Here is a 27,980-nt window from a genome sequence, read left to right as displayed (position 1 = left end):
TCTTCCAGGACCTTGCATGGTGGCCGACTCTCTGCCTGAGCCAGACTGCAACCTCTTGTGAGAACAGGCTGGCTTCCATTGACATTTTCCGATTTACTGGGCCAAACTGATCTACTCTCCTCATTGGGATCTTCCTAGCCTTATTTACTCCTCTCTTTAAAAAATGAAAACAAAAAGAAACAGCAAAAGCAATCGCCTGTGTGTCTGACATTTGTCAAACAGTTGTCCCTCGGTATCTGTTGGGGATTCGTTTCAGGACTCCCTGCAAATACCAAAATCCACGGATGTTCAAGCCTCTGATACAAAATGGTATAGTATTTGTAAATAACTTATGTTCATTCTCCCATAAACATTAAATAATCTTTACTTGTTGTATTGTTTCTATTTACTTATATTTTATTTTTGATCCAGGGTGGTTGAATCTGTGGATGTGGAACCTGCAGATATGGAGATTGCACGTGTAGATCTTAGGGTTACAGCTGTCTCCCAACTGTGAGGTCCCTATTCTTCCTTGCAATAATCCTTTCGCATAAACGTCTTCTTATGTAAGTCCTGCTTTATTTCATTTCTTTATTTTAAAATTTAACTGCAAAACCACACTGATAAGGTGGTCTTTTTGATTGAATGAATGAATGAACGAAATGTGTTGGTGGATTTTCAGGTGCAGGAAAGAGAGTTTATCAGACTGATTACCTCATAGTGTGTAATCAGCAGCAGCATACCCAAGGTTCTTACTTTATGGTTTTCTTTATCCCTTATTCCCACACAAATGTATCCTAAATGCAACTGCATTTGCATGTCTTGATATAGGTTTTTTGTGACTCTATATGGCTTTACATAATTTAGTTAAAATATATTTGATTTACATCTTATCCTAATTCTTAATTTTTTTCAGTACTGATTTATGACCTATGGCTTCTGTCATACCGACTTAATCCACTGTTTACAAATACTGCATTGTATTTTTATCATGAATCTGTAGCATCTTATTTAGCTATTCCCTATATATACATGTAGACTGTGAAAGCTGCCAAGTCAATATATTTGTATGGAACTTTGTACATACTTTACTAAAAAATTATCTGGCACATATAAAACCAAGGATAGTATAAATGTTTAGTTGAACAACTTTATTTTATGAAAGTTTACTAAATGAGCTTGAAAATTTTACACAATAGTTGAAATAACCTCCAGCCTCACCACAAGTAAGAGTTTCTTTCTCATGAAATCCCTTCTAATTCATTATATTATATGTATCTTTTCAATACATTGGGCTTAGAATAGTAATAAAACTGTTATATTAATTCTTATCTGTGATTTTAAGCATCTCTTTATATACACATAGCTAATGGGATTTTTTTCTGCAAAATTTTTTATATATTTTTTCTTGCTTTGCAGATTTCTTTTTATACTATAGAAGTAAATTTTTGGTGTATTAAGATGTGGCAAATATATTTTCTAATTTATTACCCAGTCTACATCATCTTTTGGTTAATTTAATCTTTAATCTTGACGTAATCAAATCTAACAAAAATCACTCATCCTTCGTACTTTGGAAAAGAAGTTTGTTCTGATGAAAATACATGTTTACGTTACTGTCTATTAAGTTTACATTACATTCTTTTACATGTGGATCTTTAATTAACCTATGGCTCACTTGTATGTGTGGCAAAAGCAGGATCTTGCCTTATTTTTGGACATGTTTGAGACAGTCTTCTCAATGCTAACTAATTTATATCTTATATCTCATTAATTTTTCTAATTTTCCACGTATGTATTTTCTTGAGCTCTCTATTTTGTTCAGGAGTTTGTTTATATCTAAGCCAAGACTAAAATGTTTTCATAGCAATGACTCTTTGAATGTCACAGTATCTGGTGGGTTCAAATCTTTTTTCTTTGCCTGGTTTCTGAAAATTCACACAGCTATTCCTTAGTGTTTATTTTTAGGTATAGATTTTAGAAATTGTTAAGATTGTAAAATAAATAACCAAATTAAAACATCATGAGGGTATTTTGTAAATGCATTTGGAATTGACAAAAGAGCAAAATAAATTCATTAGAATATAATAGAGTATTAAAATTTCCCTTTTCATTTTTGATACATTCTTTTTACTTTTTCTCCCTAAGGAAGCAATATTTAAATCCCAGGATAGAATAAAATATTATATAGTGTTTCTCTAAAATGCAAACCTTTTCACATCAATATTCTTAGATTCTTCTTCTTACTTTATTGTCACTTACTGATTTTGCTTCTCAAAAAATTTAAAATTATACATGATTCCTCCTACCAAATAATAGTGGTCATCAGAGAAACTACAGATATTAGAAACAAACTAAAAGCATAATCTATATTCTACTACCACAGGACAATCATCTTTAACTTTTAAATTTTATTTCAGTTATTATTTCAACTCCTACAGATTTCTCCAGTGATTTACAAGGTATATTTCATTTTATTTTTTCTTAAGTTTTACAACTCAAAAATTTTGGAAATATTTTTGCAATCTCTTTTTTTTAAATTCCTAAGATAAATAAATATATGTATATATGTAAACACTGTCATATATCTAAATTACAGTAAGTGGTACTCAGGTAAAAAATACATGAAATTTTAGCTATGGTCTTTATTATATTTTCTGAAATTTGCAGTTCTTCTTAGGAGCAAGAGTAACAACCTAAGATTAGGTTAAAGGAAATGTTTAAAATACTATAAACATTCAAAGTCACTTATCTTAGGCCCAATTTATCATACTTTCTACGAAAATAATGTGGAAAATGGAAACCATTAGAACTTATTTTTGTGTATTTCTTGCATCCATGTAAGCATTCAGTGCAAATCCTCTCATACAGATCAAAGATTATCTGATTATGTTATTTGCAGTGGATCAAACAGCATTAAAGAAAAGTAATTCATCTCCACAATCTTACTAGGCAAATTATATTTACTCAAGGATATATAACAAAACTGGTAAGGGAGAATTACAAGAGATTTCTATCACAAAAAAAAATCTTTATCAGTCAGTAAACTTAAACATCACTATCTGTTCATAATAAACAGCTATATATTTACTCTGTTAATGTAATGAAAATCCTATTATAGAGCGCTGTACTTTGTCATGTTTCTTTACTTTGTAATATGGTTGCATGTTAGTTTTTATGCATATAATTACACATTGAAAGTAAAATCTGAAGACATACTGCCAATAACCTGAAAAAAATTTGTAATTTAATTTAAAATGAACCTCTTAGGCTTGGCACACTTTGTGAAACTAACCTGTGGTTTCCAAGAAATCAATAATGTTCAATCAGAATCTTTAAGCATACAAACTACTATAATTTGTTGTTTGTTATTTCAGTCAAAGAGAATTAATACAAGCATAGCCTTAAAACATTTTGCTTCTTTCCAGCTCTCATTATGCAATATTTATGTCAAAACAAAAGAAATAGTCTCCAGGAGAAAATATCATGGAAACATGGAAAATAGGAATCACAACTGTTTAGTGAGTATTTATATAATGATATGCTTTTTACTAGGTAATTTTTACTTATCTAAAACATAGCATGTTATCAGTTGAATTTTGCCACCCTCCCCAATTCATATACTGAAGTCCTAATCTCCAGTACTCGAGAATGTGATCTTATTTGGAAATAGGATTATTGTGGACATACAGTTGCTCTTTAAACAATATGGGTGCTAGGGGTACTGGCCCTCCTCACAGTTGAAAATCTATGTATAATTTTGGCTCCCTCAAAACTTAATAACCTACTGTTGACCAGAAGACTTACCAATAACATACCTAACACATATTTTGTATATGTATTATTTACTGTATTCTTACAATAATGGAAGCAAGAGAAAAATGTGGAAGAGAAAATATATTTACTATTCATTAAGGTCTTCATCCTCATTGACTTCACATTGAGTAGGCTGAGAAGGAGGAAGGATAGGAGGGCTTGGTCTTGTTCTCTTCTGCAGAGGCAGAAGAATATATACATACAAGTGGACCTGTGCAGTTCAATCCTGCATGGTTCAAGGGTCAACTGTAATTAGTAAAGATAAGGTCATACTGTGGAGTTGGTCCCTAATCCTAGATAACTGTTGCTCTTATAGAAAGAGGAAATTCGGAACAGACACGTACACAGGGAGAATACCAAATGAAGATTAGACTTATGCTGTCACAAACCAAGGAACCATCAGAAGCTAGAAGAAATAACTAGAAGTCATCATTCTCCGGTGTTTTAGAGGGAGCATGGTCTTTCTGACACCTTGATTTTAGACTTCTAGCCTCCAGAACAGTGAGAAAATACATTTTGGTTGTTTAAGCTTCCTGGTTTGTGGCACTTTGTTACCTCAGGCCTAGCAAGTTAATACAGATTTTAGTATCAAGAAGTGTGGTGCTTCTGTTACAAATGCCTAAGAATGTGAAAGTGGTTTTGGGATGGGGTAATATTGGAGGCTGGAAAAGCTTTGTGGTGCATAATGGGAAAAACCCAGATTGCTTTGAAGAGACTTTTGTTAGAAATATGAGTGTTAAAGAGGTATCTGCTGAGGTCTCAGACAGGAACGAAGAACATGTATTGGATAATCTTGTTTTAAAGTGGTGAGAACTTGGCTATCTTAAGAAAAGTAGAACTTCTAAATTGATGAGCTGGGTTCTCTTTGCTGCTTATAGTAAAATGAGAGAGGAAAGAAAATCTGTTTTTCTTTTTTAAGCAAAAAAGAATCAGAACTTGATAAATACTTAGACTATCCATATGGGGGAGAAAAAAAAAAGAGAGAGAGAGAGAGAGAGAAAGAGAGAGAAATGTGCTCTGGTGATCTGTGTTTCCACAGCCAGGAATGCGCTGATTGACCCACCCCTCTATGAACACGTATCCTTCGAGAGAGAGAAGAATGATCCTCAAAGTGGGTCAGGATCTGGTCCTTCTGGGTTCCCACGGGCAGAGGTACCTCTCTGGTTCCCGAGAGCAGGGCCACCAACAAGGGACTACAGAACTTAAAAATAAATCAGTAAATTGTAACAATCTATAAAGTCTAGAGGTTTTATGATAGTCCTTTTTCAGAAATAACATTATGCAAGTACTGTTTATTCAGCATACTGGGTGCTTCTTTTATAGTTATAGGTTAAAAGAAGAGCATTTTTGTCTCTTTATCACCTTTTATCATCCAGATGCTTCATCTATTAGCAGATAGAAAATGCCTTTTCTTTTTCTAAAAGCTCATCACTATAATTGTATTACATAAGACTTGGAGAAAAAGAGTTAACAACAAGTTAACCTTGAGGTGACTCAAATTTAAAATACAGAAAAGAAAATGGTGGGAGATTGTATTAAGAAATATAGTATAGTGATAGAAGTGTTTTCCATCAACAATATTTTTCAAGATCAGGATGAAAAAATAAAACTTTTGAGCATCCAATGCAATGAGCCTACACAGAAACAGTAGTTTTGCTGAAACATGAGAGAAGTGTTTCCCTAAGTAAGCCCGTGCTTGTCATACTGCTGTGTGTCTGAGGTATGTGGAAGGAATATGCAGTATAAATCAAAATGTCAAGGAACTTTCAAACCCAGTGCTAAATATGATTCCCTTCAGCAAGACATTTAAAGCTAAAACAGTATAAAGTTGAAAAAAAAGGTCTAAAACATATGGCACAGTATACTAATAAAAAAAAGAAAATTAATGTTTAAAATATCTGGCATAATTAAATGTCAACTTACTTATTTTATTATGTTGATATAAAGAAAAAAATTCCAAAGTAATGGTGTGGTTTTCTTGATAAGTTAAAATATCATCCTTGACATTTTCTCTTAAATATGAATTACTATAGTAATAACCACATGCTTGTTCAAATTAAACATACAGATAAGACTATACTGAAAATATGTAATTTATTGTCCAATACAGTGTTATATGAAGGACTAACCTTTGGGTACAGGGTCCATGAGTGGTAGTAAAAAATCCTTCGAAGACACAAATTATGTAATAGATTTTGCAATATACTGAGGAATTTTTCATGACTCAGGAATAAATTTCCATGAAACATAATTTCTCTAGCTAATAGGGTGTGTCTGAATGGTTTGGTAACTTACTTGGTGTGTCAATTTTAAGGATTGTGGACCAATATAATTTATACCTAGAGTGAAGATTCTCATGTTTTCCTTTGAACAACTTTTATGAAATTTAAAGATGTCATCATTCTGTCTCTACAAATGTAGCTTTAAAATACTCACTTTATTTGTGTATATTATCCACACACTGTCACAGAAAGTTAACTCTTCAATGTTGACAGACATTGCCATTTATGTCAAATATTTTGCAAAGATTTTGTCAAATGCTAATACAATGAAGTGTTAATTTGGCAAAGGCCTTTAATGCTTTTATTCACTCTGCCTCTATTGTGAGGATTCTAATTACATGTGTCTTATCTCACTAGGTTTAACTGTGATAAATTCCTGCTTCAAAATTAATCTTTTGTCTTGGTTTCATTCTTCTTTTCTGTTTAAATTGTACTTTTACTTTCCAGTTAGAGGAACATTATTCTAATTAAAGTGCCAGCCTAAATAAAACAGATATTCTTTGTTCACTAAATGCAAGAAATACACATGCATAAAAAATAATCAAACAGGGAAATGATTGTCCTATATATTTGGATAATTGCTTACATAAATAGGCCATGAAAATCTGCTGGTGCAAAACAGTCATATGGTATGTCTGCATATTCACTTATAGGACAGTGACATAACTTGAATCATTGAAAATAAAATACCAAAAATATATGACCTACATAAAGGTTACAAACTTTAATGGTGATGATCAAGAGATTTCAATAAATGTCTAGATCATGTAATTTCATGTGTAAAAATATTTAGCAATATAAGTATTTATGTAGTCTTAAATTTCAGCAATGATTAACTACTTGCTTCTGCCACTGTAGTGTGAAATCAGCTGCAGACAATACATAAATGAATGAGTGTGGCTAGATCTCAATAAAACTTTATAAAAACAGGCACCAGCCCAAATTGGGCCTGTGGGCCTTAGCTTTCTGGCACATACTTTGTACCATTTTAAATGTAAAATATATATTCTCGGTTTTCTACTATCCATCTTGTTATTATTACTTTTATCCAACAGGTCTAAAACTGAGTTTCTGTTTGTGTCCCATTTACCTACTTTACCCAGTATTCTCAGAGTCCTCCAGGCACAAAATCTGTACAGTTATCTGTAGTTGGTTTCTCACTCTGTCCTTTCTTGTTCAATTAATTTCATATTTTTGTAGGTTATATTTTCATAATATCTCAAGTTTTATCCTTATGTTCTGTTGTCCATAATGTGATCTTAAATAAGCATTTAACACTCTTGCTTTGAGCATTAAACAAACACTCTAAATCAATTTGTCTCTAGATTTTTCTTTTAAATGTATTCATCCATTCTACAAAACATCTTCTAAAGCCAACTCCAGGTCACAGCTCCTCGCCTCTCTTGAACCAATTTCAGTCCAGCTTCTGCCTGTTTATTTCTACCAATGCTCATGGAATTCATAAACATAGTGTTCAGTTCTCATTCTCATCAAACATGATCATTTGGTGAGATTTGAGAGAGTGTGTGTTTACTCCTACTTGAAACACCTCCTTTGGCTTTCAGTACACTACACTTCCTTGGTTTTATCTTCTATGCCACTGGCTGCCATTTTTGTCTTATGTGCTGCTGCTCCTCACCTTTAGAACTGAGGCTTTCTGTATTGAATAAAAATCAGCACGTATTTTTCTTTCATGCTGTCAGAGGCTTAACTACCATCTTTCCCTTTATGTATGGAATGGCCCATTTTAATATTTTCAGAGTTATTGGTTTTCACAACAAAAGTTAACTTCTAATGCCTTTGGAAAAAGAGGGGATTTTCAAAAAAGTGTATTATTTTAGGTATTTACTTAATCAGAAATTTCACCAGTATAAAATAAGTAGGGAAGTTTCTTTTTCAATGGTAGGAGCAAAAACATTTTATCCAAAATAGTTATTATGTGTAAGAAATATGATGGATATTTAAAAATGCAGCATGATCTTTGAGAATAACTTCTATTACAAAAGGCAACTGTCAATTCTAAGACTTTGTAATATAAATGAAAAATATAGATTAAGACATACTACCATAAACACATACACAGCTTGTTTTCACAAAAAATTAGCAAGCTCATGCTATCTCTTAAGTAGAGCCTTTTAATCTTTAGAAATTAAATAAGGATATTTATTTTTAAGTATAATACTGTTCTCTATTTTGAAGTTTTTAGAATGTGAATCATATAGTCATTTGTTTAAATACAAGGTGCATTACTTAAATTCAATAAACAACTCTGGTAAACATTGTATAATTTTTTTCTTTTTTTTTATGTTTTTCATTGTTTTTTGTGACAGAGTTTTGCTTTGTCACCCAGGCTGCAGTGCCACGGCATGATCATGGCTCAATGGCACAATGCAGCTTCAAATCCCTGGACTCAAGTGATTCTCTTGCCTCAGTATCTCAAGTATCTGGGACTACAGGCACACACCACTACACCTGGTATTTTTTTTTTAATTTCTTAGAGATGGGGTCTTGCTATGTGGCCCAGGCTGTTCTCGAGCTCCTGTGATGGCCTCAAGTTATCCTCCTGCCTCAGCCTTCCAAAATCCTGGGATTATAGGCTGAGAAATGACACCTGACCTGTGCAATACTTTTCAATGAAAACATGATAAATGTGATTATATCAAGAAAATAATAATCTTTGAAAAATTACAAAACATGTTCTGTAGTCCAATAGTTTGAAAACAAGCATAAATTTAATGATGTGGTAAATAATTTCCAGAGAAGACTGTCAAAAACACTTCCTATATGTATTGAATCTATTCACTTGCCCTTATATGACCACATGATTTTCTTTGAAACCAGTAAGATATGGTAGAAGTAAAAAATGACTCAGATATGGTTAGACCTTAAATGGCTTGACAACATCCCGCTGCTCCTTTGGAAACCTCCAAAGTTTTCCTTCATTGTCTTGGCACTATGGGTCACCACAGAAAGATATCTAGGATACCCTACTGGAAAGAACACAAGAAGAGAGTGTCTCGTTCACATCTAACACTGAGGTGCCAAACATTTGAGGGAGGAGTGTTGATTTTTTTGTCCCTGTTGAACCTCAAAGGATCTTAAACAACCCTGTTGAGCCTATGAGAGACCTTAAACAACCAACCAGCGGAACCAGTTATCTGAACCCAGCTAGGCTGAAGAATAGTAAGTAAATAACTGTTTATTATTATTTTAGGCCACCAAGTTTTTGGCAGTTTGTTATTTAACAGTAGAGACAGTATGATGAAATTGGTAGCGGATGCAAATGGGTGTCTTTACTGGAAGACTACTCTGAGTCTTTTATCTGTCAGGTTACATTTGACTCCTTAGAATGGTATAAGTTTGCAGCAAATTATCTTGTCAATGTGGGAAAACATTCAGTATTTTTCAGATATTTCTGATGTTCTAAAATGATGTCATTCCAATAGAAAGATAATATGAGCCATACATATAATTGAAAAATTTCTAATAGCCATATTTTTAAAATGTATACATAAAATGAATTTTAGTAATAGCTTATTTAACCAACTATATTAAAATGTTATTATTTCAACAAATAATAGATCTGAACTTACTAATGACACAGTTTGCATTTTTCTACTTAATCTTTCATATCCTGTGTGTATTTTACATTTACAACACGTTCATTTTGGACTATCCATGTTTCAAGAATCACATTTCAAATATGGCTAGTGAATACTGTATTGGAAAACAGAGATCTAAAATATGTCTTTTTATCTGTCAATTAAAAAAAAGAATCTGTTGGTCAGGCATGGGGGCTCATGCTTGTAATCCCAGCACGTTGGGAGGCCGAGGCAGTTAGATCACCTGAAGGCAGGAGTTCAAGATCAGCCTGGCCAACATGGCAAAACCCCGTCTCTACTAAAAATACAAAGATTATCCGGGAGTGGTGTCAGGCACCTGTAATCTCAGCTACTGGGGAGGCTGAGGCAGGAGAATCACGTGAACCCGGGAGGCAGAGGTTGCAGTGAGCCGAGATCGCACCACTGCACTCCAGCCTGGGCAACAAGAATGAGACTCCATCTCAAAAAAAAAAAAAAAAAAAAAAAAAGAACAAATCTGTTTTGCGCCTATTTACTAATTTCCATGTTTTTTATACCTGTCTTATTTATTCACAATATATTTGTAATAGACTAATAGACTGATCATATAAATACTATCTTTTTCTTGTCTTCTTAGAGTTCACTATTAAAAAAGTATCAGTTACCTGAATGTCCCAAGTTTTACACTTTGGTTACTATATCATTTATTATTATTCCATATCATATAATATGAATATATATGTAAATAGATAATTTTTTTCTCCTATACTAATTGATAATAAGACATTAGAAGGGAGGTAAGTAGTACAATGCTGTAATGCCTATTATCTTTCCTGGCATATATTATGTAATGAAATTTTAATTTATAGATGATTAAATACATTTCTATTTACCATTAATTCACTCTCAATATCATTACTAATTTCTATTATTTCAGCAGTTGTATCATGATTATAGTATTCTTGGAAATTTATATCTATTTTATCAGATAAGGATATAATGCTTTTTATTTCACTACATTTGATTTCTCTACATAAATTCTAATGTGTTAGAATTTGTAAACAAGCAAAGTATACATTTAATCTTGCTTTAGGAGGTTTATCCATGTGTTTGCATGGTTTGATACCTCATTTTTTTTCCATAATGGATGGTATTTCACTCTATGGATATACCATTTATTTGTATATTTATAAACTTGGTTTTAGAGCTATTCAGTGCTGTTCTTGTTCTTGAGCTGTTGTGGTATTCTCCACTCAGCTGAAGAACTGGAGGAGTCAGGTGCTCAATCAGGATGGTCTTGTTAACTCTATATCCTGGATTAACAGGTAATGTAATAGCACTAAAGAAATACTGTCTTTGGACAGAAAATGCTGTTGGTAAATACCAACAATTTTTGTGGAATAGCTAAATGGAGCAATATTAGACTAGCAAATGAAAATAGCAGCAAGAGCTTAACCCTCATTATCTCACACAGAGGTATAAAATTTTAGCTCCATTTATCCGTAATTCTATACCAAATTCCAACCAATATAAGTTCATGAACTTTCTGATACCCATTTCATTTCCTTCTTTCTAAAAAGAGATCTCAGGCCCTTTCAAGTTCATATTGTATTTTAGCTTAGAATCTTTTTCTCATAAACATACACAAAGGTCTAACTTCATCTCCATTCTCTCTCCCACCACAGCTGTTTTTTATCTTATTTTTTAATTTATGTTGAAATGGAGTCTCGCTCTGTAGCCCAGGCTGGAGTGCAGTGGCGCGGTATCGGCTCACCGCAAGCTCTGCCTCCTGGGTTCACGCCATTGTCCTGCCTCAACCTCCTGAGTAGCTGGGACTACAGGCGCCCGCCACCACGCCCAGCTTTTTTTTTTTTTTTTTTTTTTTTTTTTGTATTTTTAGTAGAGACGGGGTTTCACCGTGTTAGCCAGGATGGTCTCGATATCCTGACCTCGTGATCTGCCCACCTTGGCCTTCCAAAGTGCTGGGATTACAGGCGTGAGCCACCGTGTCCAGCCAGTTCTGTTTTTTAAAGTGTCACTATTATTATTTAATATGATCAGAATTTAGAGGAACAGTTGCAGTCTTCAGGGGACATTCTTGAAGATCTTAATTGGGCCATTAGGAAGGATTAACATTGTGTAGGCAAATATGATCGGGAGGTGGTCAATAGACTTTCAAATTAGGGTAGACATGCACATAATACTAGTTACTATAACCTGGGTGACAGTAAAGAAAGTGAATTTTATGTATAGGATAGGATAGAAATCAGGGAAGTAAGTATGAGAAGAATTTGGGAATTAAATGATATTGGTAACAACTGCAGTAGTTAAGAGTGAGCTCTTAGGAGTTGCTGAATCTTAAAGAAAGAAAATTATCCATCAAATCTCCATATATTAAATCAAGGCTAAGTAACTGGGCAAAAGAACAAAAAATTCTGCCTACTTTGAAAAGGATAATCTCTTCTTATCCTTTATGGGATACACTATGCACAGAAGTTCTCTGGTCAGCTCTGTTAACATTTTTGCTTTTATTCATTTCAAATATTTAGGAAAATTATTTTTTCATTTCTCTTCCTTTCCTTTCCCTTCCCTTCCCTCCCCTCCTGTCTCCTCCTCTTTCCTTTTTTTTCTTTTTTGAGACAGGGTCTCCCTTTGTCACCCAGTCTACAGTGCAGTGGCATGATCATGGCTGACTGCAGCCTCGACCTCCCGAGCTCAAGCAATTCTCACACCTCAGCCTCCCACATATTTGGGACCACATGCATGCACCATCACACCAAGCTAATATTTACTTATTGATTTATTTTGTAAAAATGAGGTCTCACTATGTTGCCCGGGCTGTTCTCAAACTCTTGGACTCAAGCTATCCTCTGCCTTGGTCTCCCAAAGTGCTGGGATTACAGGACTCAACCATTGCACCCAGCCAGGAAAATTTTCTAATCAGAGAGGAGGAACAAATTTTTGAGAAGAGAGCCAGTGAGTATTTTATGGCTGATTTTTTTATATTGCTATGTGTTGGTTTCATTCTATTTCCACATCTCTTTTTATTCTGAGTTGGTGGCAGACAGCTGTGTCTAACTTTGGGGCATGAGCATTATGTTGAAAGATCATGTGTAATTCAGTATTATATTAAGTATGTAAACTATTTGTAACTCATAATAATAATGATGCTAATAATTAGTATTTTCATGTCAATGTTCTAGCATGTAATTTATACATAATAATCTTTCTCTTTTAGTGCCGTGTACTTCATCTAATTATAGGGTTTTTCATCAACTGGCTCCTGGCAATGAAAATTATCTTCATAATTGCCCCATACCCAAACTTCTGCCTACATGTTAGATTGTCTCCTTTAACACATTCTACCTTGTATATGTTTCATTGGGGTCACTTGTGGAAAAAAGTTAAACATTTTTCTTTTTTAAATTTTGTTTTTATTTTTTTTTTTGAGACGGAGTCTTGCTCTGTTGCCCAGGCTGGATGGCAATGGTGTGATTTACTGCTCACTGCAACCTCTGCCTCCCAGGTTCAAGTGATTCTTCTGCCTCGACCCTCCAAGTAGCTGGGATTACAAGCATCGGCCATCGTGCCTGGCTAATTTTTGTATTTTTAGTAGAGATGGGATTTCACCATGTTAGCCAGGCTGGACTTCAACTTGTGACCTCAGGTGATCTACCTGCCTCAGCCTGCTGAAGTGCTGGGACTACAGGTGTGAGCATTTTTAAATGAATTGTGAAATCATTTGAATATGCCAGCAACTAAAAAACCAATCAGGTGTGAGTTTGTAGATTGATAGATATATGAGGACTCACAGCTGAATGCCAACCACTGTAATTTAAGAAACTTTACAGAAATTTGGAAGTTATGTTGTATGTATTAGTAAAGGTTCCCCAGCAAAGCAGAAACAACAGGATATGTATATATTCTTATTTCATGTAAAACATTAGCTCACATGATTATGGAGGCTGACAAGTCGTAAGGTCTGTGGATTGAGTTGGCAAACTGAACATCCAGGAGAGCCTGTGGTATAGTTTCATTCCAATCCCAAAGGCCTTAAAACTTGTGCAACTGATGGTGTAATTCCCATTCAAGGGCTGGCAGGGTTGAGATCCAGAAAGAGCTAGTGTTTGTTTGAGTCTGAAGGCAAGAAAAAAGCCCATGTCTTAGAGTTCAAAGGAATTGGGCAGGAGAAGGCTCTCTTACTTGGGGGTGGAGTAGGGTGGGAGTGGGAAGAAGGGGTGTGGGTCAGCTGTCTTGTTCTCTTTAGGCCTTCCATTGAGTAGATGATGCTTATGTGCATTAGGGATGGCAATCTGCTTTATTCTATCAATTGAGTGTTAATTTCATCTACAAACACCTTCACAGAAACATCCAGTATAACGTTTCACTAAATATGTTATCACTTTATGACTTAGTCAAGTTGTCAAATAAAACTAACCATCATACTGTGTTTGGAATTAATACTAGAAATGAATACTACACTATTAAGAAATATTTGATGCATGTCACATAATGAGCTGCAAACATAGGTAGGGTGATAAATTACAATTCCACTAAGTGTTAGAGTATGAATTTTTAGACTTTTCCATTTGTATGGTATTCAGTATACCTTTGGCCATCTATTACAGAAAAATCAGATTTAACTTTACATGCTGCATATGGGCACTCTTATGTCCATGTTCTGTTGGTAGATAGTGACTATCAGACATGACCCCCGCAGGATGCTACCAATGAAGTCATTAGAACCGGAGGGTACTGGAGGCCCATGCTACCCTTAGACCTGGGCAGCAGGCCCGGAATATCACATAAACACCCGACCTTAAAACACATATTTTTAGTTTCCTAAGAAATTTTTTTGAAAGGTAACAATTGAGCAAAATGGAGTTACAGCTGAGGAAAACCTGAGCCAAGGTAGCCACCCAGGCTAGAAGATAAGGTGCAGAGCAAGATGAGGACTTACAGCCTCTCTCTAGGTTTTGTTTCTGATTGCCTCTCCAAATTCTCCCAGGCAGATCACTTTTCCCAGATCACTGTAGTTTCTTCCTTTTTCTGTTTACATGAAATAGTTTTGAAAGCATGTATAATTGCCTGGAAATTCTGAGTTGGAAAAAGGTCATTTGAGGGAGAAGCACTTGCCTGATCTAATGCCTTGGGTAGCTTGAACTGTCAGTTCTCATCTAAGTTTTAGGCAGGTCCAGTCACTGCCTGAGCTGGGATCTGCATTCACTATTTTCCATGCTCTATCCAGGGGATCCACAGAAACACTTGGTCATATGGCTGAAACAGGGGAGGCAACAATATCTTTATACGCCCATTACCAGTGAAATTTCTGGGAAGCATGATGTGTGGTCCTTCATGGAAACACAAGCTGGGACAAGGGCTCAATTTGTAACTTAAATATCTAGACTTATGATGTGTAGATTTACATTTGCTCTGTTGGCCTCTGCTTTGATGCTCAAGGCAATATGAGACAGTGCGGTTTATGCAGAGTCAGAAAAATCGTGGAGGAGACAAGTTTTCTTGCACCATAGTATTGAAGCAGGTACAGGAATTGCACAAATAATTGTAAAGTCAGAGGGCAGAAGAGCTTAAAAGGGAAATATACAAGAGGATAAGAAGTGAGTTAGAGGGATTTGAGGGCTGATCAAAGAATGAAATGAAGGTGCCAGGGCAAGGAATGTGATTATGCAAAGAGCATTGATTGGCCAGGAGGCCCTGAGTCCCTGAATGCAGCTTCCCTTTGAAACCGCAAGACTGCCATGCATTGGCTGTACATCAAGTCTGATGTGAGAAGGGTAACTTTCTCCCATGAGGCCTGCTAAATAAAGCCTGCATAGAGCCAGAACAGAAAAATGGCAGTTTATTAACCCAGAGTTAGACTCAATATACAGGCAGGCTGGAATTTTTTTTTTTTTTTTCAGGCAGTGATACGTGATTTTTATAAGCAGGTATTGGCTAGCAAAAGCAATGCGAAGTCAATCCAAATAAAAGCAGTGATGTCAGAGGTCCATGGACTTGGACCATGAAAACTACAGGCGTACCTCAGCAGCATTGCTGAATCAGTCCAAACCACAACAATAAAGTGAATATTACACAGTGAAAGTAGTCACACTGTTTTTTCTGGTTTCTAAGTGCATATAGGTGTTATGTTTGTTTATACCATACTGTATGCCATGAACTGTGCAATGGTATTAAGTCTAAGAAAACAGTCTCCATACCTATATTAAAAAGTACTTTACTGCTAAAAATTGCTAACAAGCATCTGAGTGAGTTGTAAACCTGGATTAGTGCTGAAGGTTAGGGTGGCTGTGACAATTTCCTAAAATAAGACAACGAAGTTTGATGCATTAATTTAGTCTTTCTTTTATGGAAGAGTTATCAGTACCATGCAAGGCTGTTTGATACTATTTAACCCACAGTAGAACTTCCTTCAAAATGGACATCCTTCTCAAACCCTGCTGCTGCTTTATTAACTAAGATTATGTAATATTCTAAACCCTCTGTTTTTATTTCAACAATGTTCACAGCATCTTTTTCAGGAGTAGATTCCATCTCAAGACACCATTTTTTTCTTCATCCTTAAGAAGTGACTCCTCATTCATTCAAGTCTTGTCATTAGCTTGCAGCAGTTCAGCAACACCTTCAGGCTCTACTTCTAGTTATTTTGCTATTTCTTTCACATCTGCAGTTACTACCTCCACTGAAGTATTGAACCACTCAAATAAGTTTAGAATCAACTTCTAAACTCTTGATGATGTTGGTATGTTGACCTCCTCTCATGAATCACAAATGTTCTCAACGGCATTTAAAATGCTAAGTCTGTTTTCAGAAGAGTTTTCAATTGACTATGCCTAGATCCACCAGAAGAATCGCTACATATGGCAGCTATAGCCTTGCAAAATATGTTTCTTAAAAAGACCTGAAAGTCAAAATAACTCTTTGATCTCTGGGCTACAGAACGGATGTTGTGTTAGCAGAAATGAAACAAGATTAATCTCCTGTATATCTCCATCTGATCTCTTGGGTGCCTAGGTGCATTGTCAATGAGCAGTAATATTTTTAAAATATTTTTTAAATCGCATTTTTCTTACACTATAGGTCTCAATAGTGGGCTGAAAATGACTTTGATATTTTATTTATAGAACATAGGCAAAAGTAAATTTAGCATAATTCTTAGGGCTCCTAGGAATTTTGGAGTAGTAAATGAGTATTGACTTCAACATAAAATCATGAGCTGTATAAGCCCCAAACAAGACAGTCACAGCCTATCCTTTGATGCTTTGCATCCTGTTATTTATCCTCTCTAGCAATGGCATAGAAATCTATTTTGTCTACACTTAAAAAATCTGTTGAGTGTAGCCACCTTCATCAATGATCTTTGCTAGAGCTTCTGGATAACCTGCTACAGCTTCTGCACCAGCACTTGCTGTTTCACCTTGCACCTTTGTTAAGGAGATGGCTTCTTTCCTTAAGCCTCATGAATTAACCTCTGCTAACTTCAGACTTTTCTTTTTCAGATTCCTCTCTCTTTCATCCCTCACAGAACTGAAGAGAGTTAAGTTCTTGCTCTGGCTTAGGCTTTGGTTTAAGGGAATGTTGTGACTGGTTTGATCTTCTATCCAGACCAACAAAACTTTCTCCATATTGTCAGTAAGGCTGTTTCACTTTCTTACTCCTTGTGTGTTCATTGGAGTAGCACATTTAACTACCTTCAAACACTTGTTCTTTGCTTTCATAACTTAGCTAACTGTTTAGTACAAGAACACTAGCTTTCAGCCTCTTTCAGCTTTCAACATGTCTTCCAAACTAGTTTTTGAAGTCAAGTGACAGACATGTAACTCTTCCTTTTACTTGAACAATCAGAGGGAAGTATAGGGGGTTATTAATTGGCCTAATTTCAATATTGTTGTGTCTTGGGGAGTAAAGAAGCCTGAGGAGTGGGAAAGAGATGAGGGAATGGCTGGCTGATGAAGTCAGAACACACATAGCGTCTATTGATGAAGTTTGTTGTTTTATATGGGAACAGTTTGCGGTGCCCCAAAACTACTAAAAATTGTGATATCAAAGATTACTAATTATTGGCTGGGCATGATGGCTCATACCTGTAATCCCAGCACTTTGGGAGACAGAAGCAGGTGGATCACTTGAGGTGAGGAGTTCGCAACCAGCCTGACCAATATGGTGAAAACCCGTCTCTACTGAAAATACAAAAATTAGAGGGGCATAGTGATGGGCACCTGTAATTCCAGCTCCTTGGGAGGCTGAGGCAGGAGAATCATCCGAACTCAGGAGACAGAGGTTGTAGTGAGCCAATATCACAACACTGCACTAAAACCTGGGTGACAAAGTGAGACTCTGTCTCAAAAAAACAAACAAAAACAAAAAAACCCAAAAATAAAAAATAATCGCTAATCACAGATTACCATATCAGACGTAATAATAACAAAGTTTTAAATATTGTGAGAATTACCAAAATGCGACGCAGACACACAAAATGAGTACATGCTATTGCAAAATGCTGCCATAGACTTTCAATTCGTAGAAAATGTGATATATGTGAAACATAATAAAATGAATTACAACAAAATGAGATATGTATGTATGTTGTTATAGGGAATTACACTTATTGAAATATGCTAGGGCTGTAATTAATAGAGAAACTTGTATTTAAGCAAGAGAACAGGTTAGAGAAAAGACAATTACTTCTAGAAGTTAAACTTTAGTCATTTTAAAATTGAGTGAGACAACTCTAAAATAAAATGACATGTTGAAAACAAATACATGGAAATGGAAAAACATACACATATAGAATAAAAACTAGAATAATAATAATCAGCTAACGGTGGCTAAAAATACACTCTGCATTGTCAGCTGTCATTTCCAATATTCACTTTTCCTAATTCACTAATTTTTGAGTTTTTATAAATAATTCTTATGCTATTCTTTTGTACCATTTCTCATTATATAGATTTCTTTTGGCTTGTTTGGAAAGATAAGTTTATCATTTTCTTCAACTTTGCGGGAGTATCTTTTACAGTGTCTTTATTGTCAGTGGGAAGAAGTTTTTCTTATTTTTCTTTCGATAACCTTAAATATGATTCAACCTTATCTTTTTTTATCTCTGCTCATGTTTAAGAAAAGTAACTATTCCCACGCCCCACCCCCCCCAACTCTGTACTCCAGAAAGAAGAAAACAGGCTAGGATAATGCCTACATTTCTTTACAGCTTCTGAGTTCTGCTTGCTTTCACCACCTTCTCCTTTAGCTAAAACTTCTCTTTCTTTTGTTTCCACTTTCCCAGTTCCACTGTTTGAAAACACACAGAGAAGTTTCTCCTCAAAGTGAGGTTTTGTCCTAGTTCCATGAGTTTCTAGAGCCCAGATGATTCCAGTACTGTCTTACCATTCTAACATATTTTGTACAACTGGAGATCACAAAAGGCACTGCCACTTTATTTCTGAAGGCTTGTTATCCTAATTGCTCTGTTTTGTGGAAATATGTGTGAAGATTCAAAAATCTATAGAGTCATTTTCATCTTCTTCCCAGAATTTTTAGGTTCTTAAAATTATATTAAGTGGGCCTAAGACTTATTTACTCAGTGTTACATGGCACGGTATAGCATGTACTACATTTCAGATAGTGCCCTCATAAATTAGGGGTTTATTATAATAATAGACAACAAACCATAATTATGGTGCTTATAGTGAGAAACTAAGGGTGACATGTGATCACACAGGAATGGATCAGATTCAGATGGGGGGGTACATGTTCGGGCCCACTTACAGGAGGCATTGTTCAGGAAGGCAGTGTCTTAGCTAAATTTTAAAAGAAGGAATTATAAATATATAAAATTAGTGGTCTACAAAGATGCTTGTTCAAAGGTCTGAAGAGAAAAAGATACATGTTCTGATCATCATAGTTGAGTAAGACTGCTGTATATATGCCAGCAAAAGAGTTTGTACATAATCTGAAGTGAAATTACAGGCAATTTAAACATTTTTTGGCACAAGATGGACATGAACATACATAACTGCTATTTATCCTTAAATACAGTAAACTGAATATAATACATTTGTCGCATCTGCTTTGGAACTGGTAAATCAGTGGGCTAAATTATTTAATTCACAATAAAAATAAGAATGACCCTAGTCAAGATGCTTTGGCATTAAAAATATGTTACTCTCAAACCATTGTCTTCTAATATCTTATAATTAAGGATCTTTAATGTAAATAACATGGACACATTTGAAAGCTAAATTAAAAAAAAAATGTTCATTGGTTGGAGTGACCAAAGAGTCCATTGTGGAGTAAATGACTGAAGAATTAAGCATATGCTAAACATTTTAATTTCTCTGTTAGATTATTTGTGGATGGGCACATTACGACCAATATCTGTACAGAATTTTTGTGATTTTTTTCTAAAATCTTAAAGCCAAATGTTTCCAGCTTTACTGAGTTACACTTGACAAAATTTGTGAATGTGCTATAAAACCTGATGTTTTGATATACATATTGAAATGATTACCACGATCAAGCTAATTAACATATCCATCACTCACTGACTTTTTTTATTAATACACAATAATTATACATAATTATCAGTTACATATATTACTTTGACCAAAGCATTCTGTTATAATGTGTGTGGCCCTAACTACATTTTCTATCTCGATTTTTATATTCCCTTTCATTACTGTTTATGTTCTAACTCTAGGCTCAAGAAGATGGCTTGACAAAACAATTACAAAGCATTTTTTTTTTTTACACTTTCAGATAGTCCGCTCCTGAGAAAAAAAAAAGATGGTAGCAGATGTTTAAAATATAATGCATTATACTCAATCAGATTTTGCAGCTGAAAAACACTCAAGAACACATTGGAAATCAAATCTGTAAACTTCCAGTCTAATTAATTACATGTAATTTCACTGAGCTTCTGATTCTATTACTAAAAATAAGTTAAATAGCATGTTTAAGGTCATCTGGTTTAAAATAATGAAAGTGAGATTCAAAACTGGAATGGATCACCCAGACACAAACTATGGAAATGTGTTCCAGGTAAACTTTAGTAAGCTCTACAAAATTTATTTTTCTCACCTTGGAGAAACTGGTCACATATAGGACTGTCTTTGAAGAATGTTTTATGTGTTCATCTGTTTATTTCTTTTCATTATGTGAACAATTTTGAGGAGTGACCAAGCAAAGCTGAAATTGAGATTGGTAATTCTAAAGCTCCGTGACACTGACGAGATAGTATCTCTAAACCAGTTTCCTAATTTACAGTAATTAGGATAGTAAGAGATTTGTCATAAAATGTAAAGAAGAAATGAATTGCTTAATATTTTCCCAGCACGCTGGTTGGCTCATGTTGTCTATTATACGTATATTAACTTTTGGCTTTGCATGAAATTTTAAGAAACTCTCAAACACCTGTATTTTACTCTTCCAGTTCTAAAACAAAAACATATAACCTATTGATTCCTTTTTTCACAAATAAAATGTACACTAAGTGTTATGTTATGGATAGACAGTTTTGGGTTTGTGTTGAAGGAATGTGGAGTGAGTACAAGGTAACTGAGAAAGTAAAGAGCCAGTTTCCCTATTCTTTTCCTTTCTCTTATTTTGGTTTATAAGAATTGAGTTTATTGTGAATATTTCATGACGCTTGTTTCTGTGTTTTCATAAAGTATATGTATATCTCTAAGATGTAAACTGATTTTGATTTCCACTGTCCCTACTAAACATACCACACACACACACTCACACACACATAATTTATCTCCTGGGACAATTTATTAAAGTGTAGTTGAGCATCATAAAAGTACAGGAATTACCTTGAATTTTTTTTAAAATAGACTGAATATGGGGAAAATGTTATTACTATGTTTGAGTCTGAATATTCTTAAAAAATACTCTTCAAAATTTTGGAAATAGTACTGAAAGAGAAAAAAATTAAACATATGAAATTAGTGTTGAGGTTGAGAATATATATCAAAAAATTGGACTGATAACTAGCAGCTTGTTGTTAAAGGGACAATTAGTTAGTTGGTCTTAACAATGATGCACATGAATAGGTGCCAAACCTCATATACAAACCACCAACACACCCTCTCTTTTTGGTCTTCCGTGATAGCTGTTATTGCAAGTTGGGCCCTGGTCTAAGCAAAATCAAAATCTACATAAAGCAATGGATTTCTCACATATCTAGTCTTTAAATTTTAACTAGTTGCCTGTTTGGCTGATTTTTCAAGTCTCAGCTTTTATTTTGAGAATGTTGAAAAAAAATCACTTCCAGGATCTCCAAATTCAGTGAGCAAGTCGGTCTTTCATATATATACAAATGGAAAATTAATATTTTGCTGGTTTGCATTTTCAATGTATAATTTCCATCATTGACAGAAAGCTTGTGGCCGTGTTCAAGTTTTCCAGGACCACACTATTTGCAACTTATTATTTTGGCAGGGTAGATTATTTGATGATATATTTGGATGTCAATTCATATTTAAATATAATCAATTCCTAAATATATATTCAAGAGCAAGTAAAGAAATATCTTTGAAATGTCTGATGGGCACCCATACTTTTTTTCTTTTTGCCTTTTAGCCACAACCTTCAAAATACCCTTCCAATTTGTTTTTTTCTCTGAGAAGATATTGGATTAGAAAGATATACCAAGAAAATATAAGAAATCAAGTTGGAATTTAATTAGTGAGGTCATGTATCTGAGCTTCTTTAGGTCAGAGATGGTATATACTAGGGGAAAGGAGTGATTATAAAACAAAACAAAACAAAACAAAACAAAACAAAACAAAACATAAGTAGGCTGAGAATTCATTTTTAATCAGGATAAGGAATAGTGGGTCAGAGAAAATAAAAGTAATTTGATTTCCATTAAAAAAAAAATAGGACCTACATATTATCTTCCTGTATATGTACAACGCCACTGTGATGAAGTAGAATTCCTATGATTATTGATATCACAGGAACTCTTACATTTGGAATAGAATGGCTCTTCTTCCTCACGTAGTTAGCGTTAACTACTTAGACTAGAATATATTTCACTAGAATCAATAACACCTGTAAGTATCAGCATAACTATGCCAGGTTCTCTCCTACTTATCAAAGTTATGTATGTACTCTTTCTCTTATATTGATAATTTGCAGATCAGATGCAGTAACATATTTGAAATTACTTAGAAAAATTTTTAAAAATTGTACAATTAAATATCATTGCTACAGAGTACATCAGAAGATTAAAAACTATTCTGAAATGTCCATGTTAGTATCTTTATTTCTTGAGGTCAATTCCTGAAGCTTCTAAAATGAATTGCATATTGTATCTTTTGTCTTCTGTACGGAAGCCTTCTCTTTCTTTCTTTCTTTACTCCTTTGTTGTTATGCTTTTAACAGAAGCAAAATAATATTACAATAGAAATGGAGATTGGCAAATTATTCCCTGCCTGTAAATGTGTCCCAGTCCCTCCCTTGGTTCTGTTTGGGAGCTAATAATGATTTTTACATTTTAAACTGATTAAAAATTTTAAAAAAGTACTTTATGTCACATGAAAAGTATATGGAACTCAAATTGTACGTTTCATAAGTAAAATTTAATTGGGACATAGCCATGTTCCTTCCTTGATGTATTGTCTATGGCTGTTTTCTCGGTATAGCAACAGAGTTTAATAGCTGCAACAGAGTCTCCATTCATTGTTTTCACCACTGGTAGGCATAGAAAAACTTGCAGTGACACAATTAGGCCTGGACAGCATTTGGAGTGTCATATTTATCATTTTATTGTGATTTTTTAATGTTTGTTTATACTAGTGCATACTCAACAAGAAAATATAAGTTTGAGAGTTGTGTTTTTAAGTCATGGTATGACAATGTTTTGGTTACTGAATTAGAAGACAATTATGTTTATTTTACAATAGCACTGTTATAGTATAAAAAGAACATAATGCACATTTGCATTGTCAGAATATAGTATGCACATACATACATGCTTATCACAATATTCCCATCTTACAAGAAGACAATAATCAGAAAAGCTGAAAACTGAAAATGGAATATATCATCGTGGAAGAATTACTTCTCACACAAAAAAAATTCTAATAGTCAAGCAGTAAGCAAATATTTTGAGTGACTTGTAAGACAAATGAGAAAAACTCTTAGTGAATCAACTGGATTACATGTCATTGTGGCAGCTGAACAAATGTAGCTTAAGATAAAAAAGTTATTTAAGACTGCAAACTCTTTAGAGAGAGCTAGAGCTACATAAAGAGAACACTGAGTGTGATATTCATAATAAATTACAAAACAAGGCAAATATTTTTATTAGTTTTCCTTGGCTCTTGATAGTCTTACAGATGTTACTAATACTGGTTTTTGTTGTTATTGTTTATCAGATGCACCACTGTCTACTTGAAAGAGACTGAAGAGTTACAGTCTATAAACAGATTGTCTGAAACAAGTATAAGAGGTAGTGTTTTCCAAGTGGCTGAGAAAAGACTTAATTCATTACAACCTGAAGTAGAATCTGCTAAGATGTGTTAGAACTGAAAGTGGTAAAAATATACGTAAAGCAGATAAATAGTTGGGAAAATTCAGAAAGCTTGTGATAACAAAGGGGGTTTATAGTATCCATTAATTCATTTTATTATTCATCAGCAGATACTTGTCAGAAAAATATTTTATACTATCACATATAATTTAGCTAGAAGTTTATTGATGAATTTTATTTTTCTGGAGTTAACTATTGCCAGGCATGTGAGTTAGAAATATATGTGAAGTAATTTGACTTTTTCTACCACATCAAAATCTGATGGTTTAGCTGTGGTAAAGTTTTACTGGGATTTTATTTTTATTTTTTGAGCTCAGGGCTAAGACTGACATTGTTTTCTGAATGGAAGAACCATCCTTAATTACTATTAGAATACATTTAATGACTTTGGTGATTACTTTTATGCAGAATAGGTAATGCTCCTCAGTGAAATTCAGTGGAAAATTAAAGGGTAAAATAGTATTTCTATGTGAAACTGATATTGCAATAATGTCATTTTGATGACACTTAACATTATTTGTATTTTAAGTGACATCAAGCTTTTAAAAACATTTCCCATGTGGTCAAATGATAAAATAAAAAAAAAATGTATCTCCATTTCAACACAATTTATTTTGTTACATTTTCAGAGTATATTTCAGAATCCACTGAACTGTGCAATTGAGGAGGGTCTACCAAAACTTCAACTGGAAGTGACACTTTGTAATGCAATGACATGATTAGAGACAAACGTCAAAGAAATTATCTAGTAGACTTCCATAAATGCATCCCAAACAATAAATACTCTCAATAAAAATATGAGCTTATGAGGCTGGGAGCTGTGGCTCATGCCTATAATCCCAGCACTTTTGGAGGCTGAGGCAGGTGGATCACAAGGTCAAGAGATCGAGACCATCCTGGCCAACATGGTGAAACCCCATCTCTACTAAAAATACAAAAATTAGCAGGGCGTGTGGCACATGCCTGTAGTCTCGGCTACTTGGGAGGCTGAGGCAGGGGAATCCCTTGAACTGGAAGGCAGAGGTTGCAGTGAGCCAAGATCATGCCACTGCACTCCAGCCTGGTGACAGAGCGAGACTTTGTCTCAGAAACTAAAAGAAATAAAATAAAATAAAATAAAATAAAATAAGCTCATGTAGTATAAGTAGCACATAGCACATATTTGTGTGAAAATATTTTCAAAGATAAAATACATGAATCTCATTTCTTAGCAGCATTAACTTATGAAATATTTCAATCATTTGTACTGATAGGGAATACTATGAGATACATTCAAGCAAATATTAACCACTATCCCCCCAAAAAAATTTTTTTAATACACAGTAGATAAATCTGTACCATGATGAATTAAATTGAGTATTATTTATTTACATCAAATATTTATTTACTTGTTTTATTTTATATAATTTATATTTATATTATTTATTTACATAAAACAGAAATGGAATATAATATGAAAGTATGTGTAAGAAGTTTCTCTTGTTATACAAATTTTTACATAATATGCCGATTTTGCCTTGTGGCCTACATAGCCTAAAATATTTACTATCTGGTCCTTTTTGGAAAATGCTTATCCTTGGGATTGAAGATTTAAAAGTTAATGTGAACATATCTTTGCAGTTTTTGTGACATTATTAACACTGCATTATTATTAAAGTAATATGATCATTGGGGGGAGTATTAAGGGCTGAAGAGTGAAAACTCTAAAGCACTGTCTCCTACCGTTCATCTACTTTTCCAATGCAGATGGTACACACTCTTTGAATATGATTGACGATCCAGGGAAGCCTCTTGCTAGCAGCTCTCGCTTCTGGTCTCTACGTACATAACGTAAGAACATAAGCATGCACAAAGGCAAAATGTTTTTCTTCTGGTGCTTACTTCTCTCAGAGGCAGAATGGTGAGTTGATATGAGGCTTTCTCTCAGACATTTTATTTTGTTTGCTTGCATTATGAGCATCTGCTTGGCCCCTGAGAACTCAGCAAGTCTAATATTTATTGTTCATTGTTAGCTGGTAGGGGATTTGGACTTCACAATAGAGAAAATACATATTTTTGCAGAAGTTCATCAAATAATAAGCTAGTAATTTTATTGGGCCTTTATTCTTGAAACATACCATATCTTTTTAAGCACTCAGAAAATTAAGCTTTTTTCCCCCTCCCTACCTCATATTTATTTGCATAAACAGGACAGAGGACATCAGCTCCATGCAGAAGACAGCCCAGGCGTCACATCAGTTCTTCTGTCCTTCACACTGGCAGGCAGAGGACTCTACTTCAGAGTTTTCATGCGGTTTTGAGCTGAAGCTGGGAAGGGAGGCAACAGACCAAGCCACAGCTTGGGCCTTGGTTTGAGTCTTTGGCCACAAGAGCCGGACACCCTTGGTGATGAGGGCACACTTCCTGAGCTTCGGGTAGGCAATACAAAGAAGTTGATTGGGCTTCAAGCTGATCCCCGTTGGGCGATTGGGCTTGACTTTCTTTGGCTTTGTGAAGGCCTTGATACCCTTGACACACGAACACATAGCCTTGGCGTTGCTGGCCTGCATCTTCTTCAGGACTTTCTTAATGTGCTTCTTGGAACAGTACATGTTTCTCAGAAATGTGGGGTCCACTCACTTAAGAAATTCATATCTTTGTGACTGAGTTTTCTTAATACAATCTCTGTGCCATTTTTGGGACTGGTTTTATGTGGTCTGGTTCTTGAACTTGGCCATGAATACATCATAACCCACCTGATTCAAGTGTTAACAACTGGATCATAACATTGATTTTATCACAAAAAAATTGTATTACATTTGCTATTTCTAACATTTATAGGTGGTTTCCTAGGGGTTCTATGGAGACTAACCTTTTACAAATGACAAGAATCCTGTTAATATGTCATTTATATCTTCATAAAGTTGCTGAAATTATCACAAAGCTCTTCCAATACGGAAATCATTTTTAAAATATTAAATTAACAAGGCGATGGGGGAATAATGTTGTATTACATTAATTTAACTGAGATTTTTACTTTATTTCTATTGTAAAATAAGTATTTCCGCTTCTTCTTCCACTACTAACCAAGCCGGAAGCAAAAAATTATGCTGTTTCCTCAACCTCATCAGATAGCCTCACACACTGAGTTAATATGCCTATAATTAGCTTCACATAGCATTATTTTTAGTAGCTCTTAAAAGATCTCCCAAACACCCAGATTATTCTTTTATCCTTATGATTATAGTTTTCCACTATAAGTTAAAATGCAGAAGATATGTTAATGGGTATAAAACATGCAGTACTTCTACTGAATACCAGGATCAGAAATCCACTATTTATCACAGACAGCAAAGTCTATGAAAAGTTACAGGTTACTATGCTGCAAGAACTCTGAGGCTATAAAGATGCCTATTTCTCCTATTTAAATGCATTGTTTTTCACTTCTGAATACAAAACAAGACAAAACCTAAAGTGCATTTAGCTACTCTTTTAGAGATTGTCATGGCATAGAAAATTTATATTCTAGGCTTATTTTTAATCATGATAATTTGAGTTCTATTTCTTCTAAATTTTATTATGAATAAAATCACAATACCAAAGAAAATCATCCCCAGAAATGATCAAAATTGGATAAGACTTAATAACACAAAAATTAATAAGGCCATAGTGATATTTGAAAGTAACCATTCAGTGAGATAAGGGTAACACATTAATAGACAAAATAGCCTTCAGATTTGTGCTCTGGGAATTCTATACTAAAACTTGCATGAGGAGTTGTAAAGC

At 34.4% G+C, this 27,980-nt stretch overlaps 2 long non-coding RNA genes across 4 annotated transcripts in view; one reads left to right on the top strand and one right to left on the bottom strand.

Annotated features, from left to right (window-relative positions):
* The window catches only part of LOC105481660 (uncharacterized), a 508,229-nt gene that overhangs the window by 290,463 nt on the left and 189,786 nt on the right, over nt 1–27,980 (bottom strand). The gene's annotated exons all lie outside the window — the stretch shown is intronic.
* LOC105481657 (uncharacterized) lies at nt 9–26,475 on the top strand. Its single transcript, XR_987059.2, has 4 exons — nt 9–309; nt 412–545; nt 25,962–26,045; nt 26,405–26,475. It is a non-coding gene; the product is annotated as an uncharacterized lncRNA (long non-coding RNA).

The sequence above is a fragment of the Macaca nemestrina genome, chromosome 16 (assembly GCF_043159975.1).
Source record: "Macaca nemestrina isolate mMacNem1 chromosome 16, mMacNem.hap1, whole genome shotgun sequence".
Taxonomy (NCBI): domain Eukaryota; kingdom Metazoa; phylum Chordata; class Mammalia; order Primates; family Cercopithecidae; genus Macaca; species Macaca nemestrina.
This window is presented reverse-complemented; position numbering and strand designations above follow the sequence as displayed.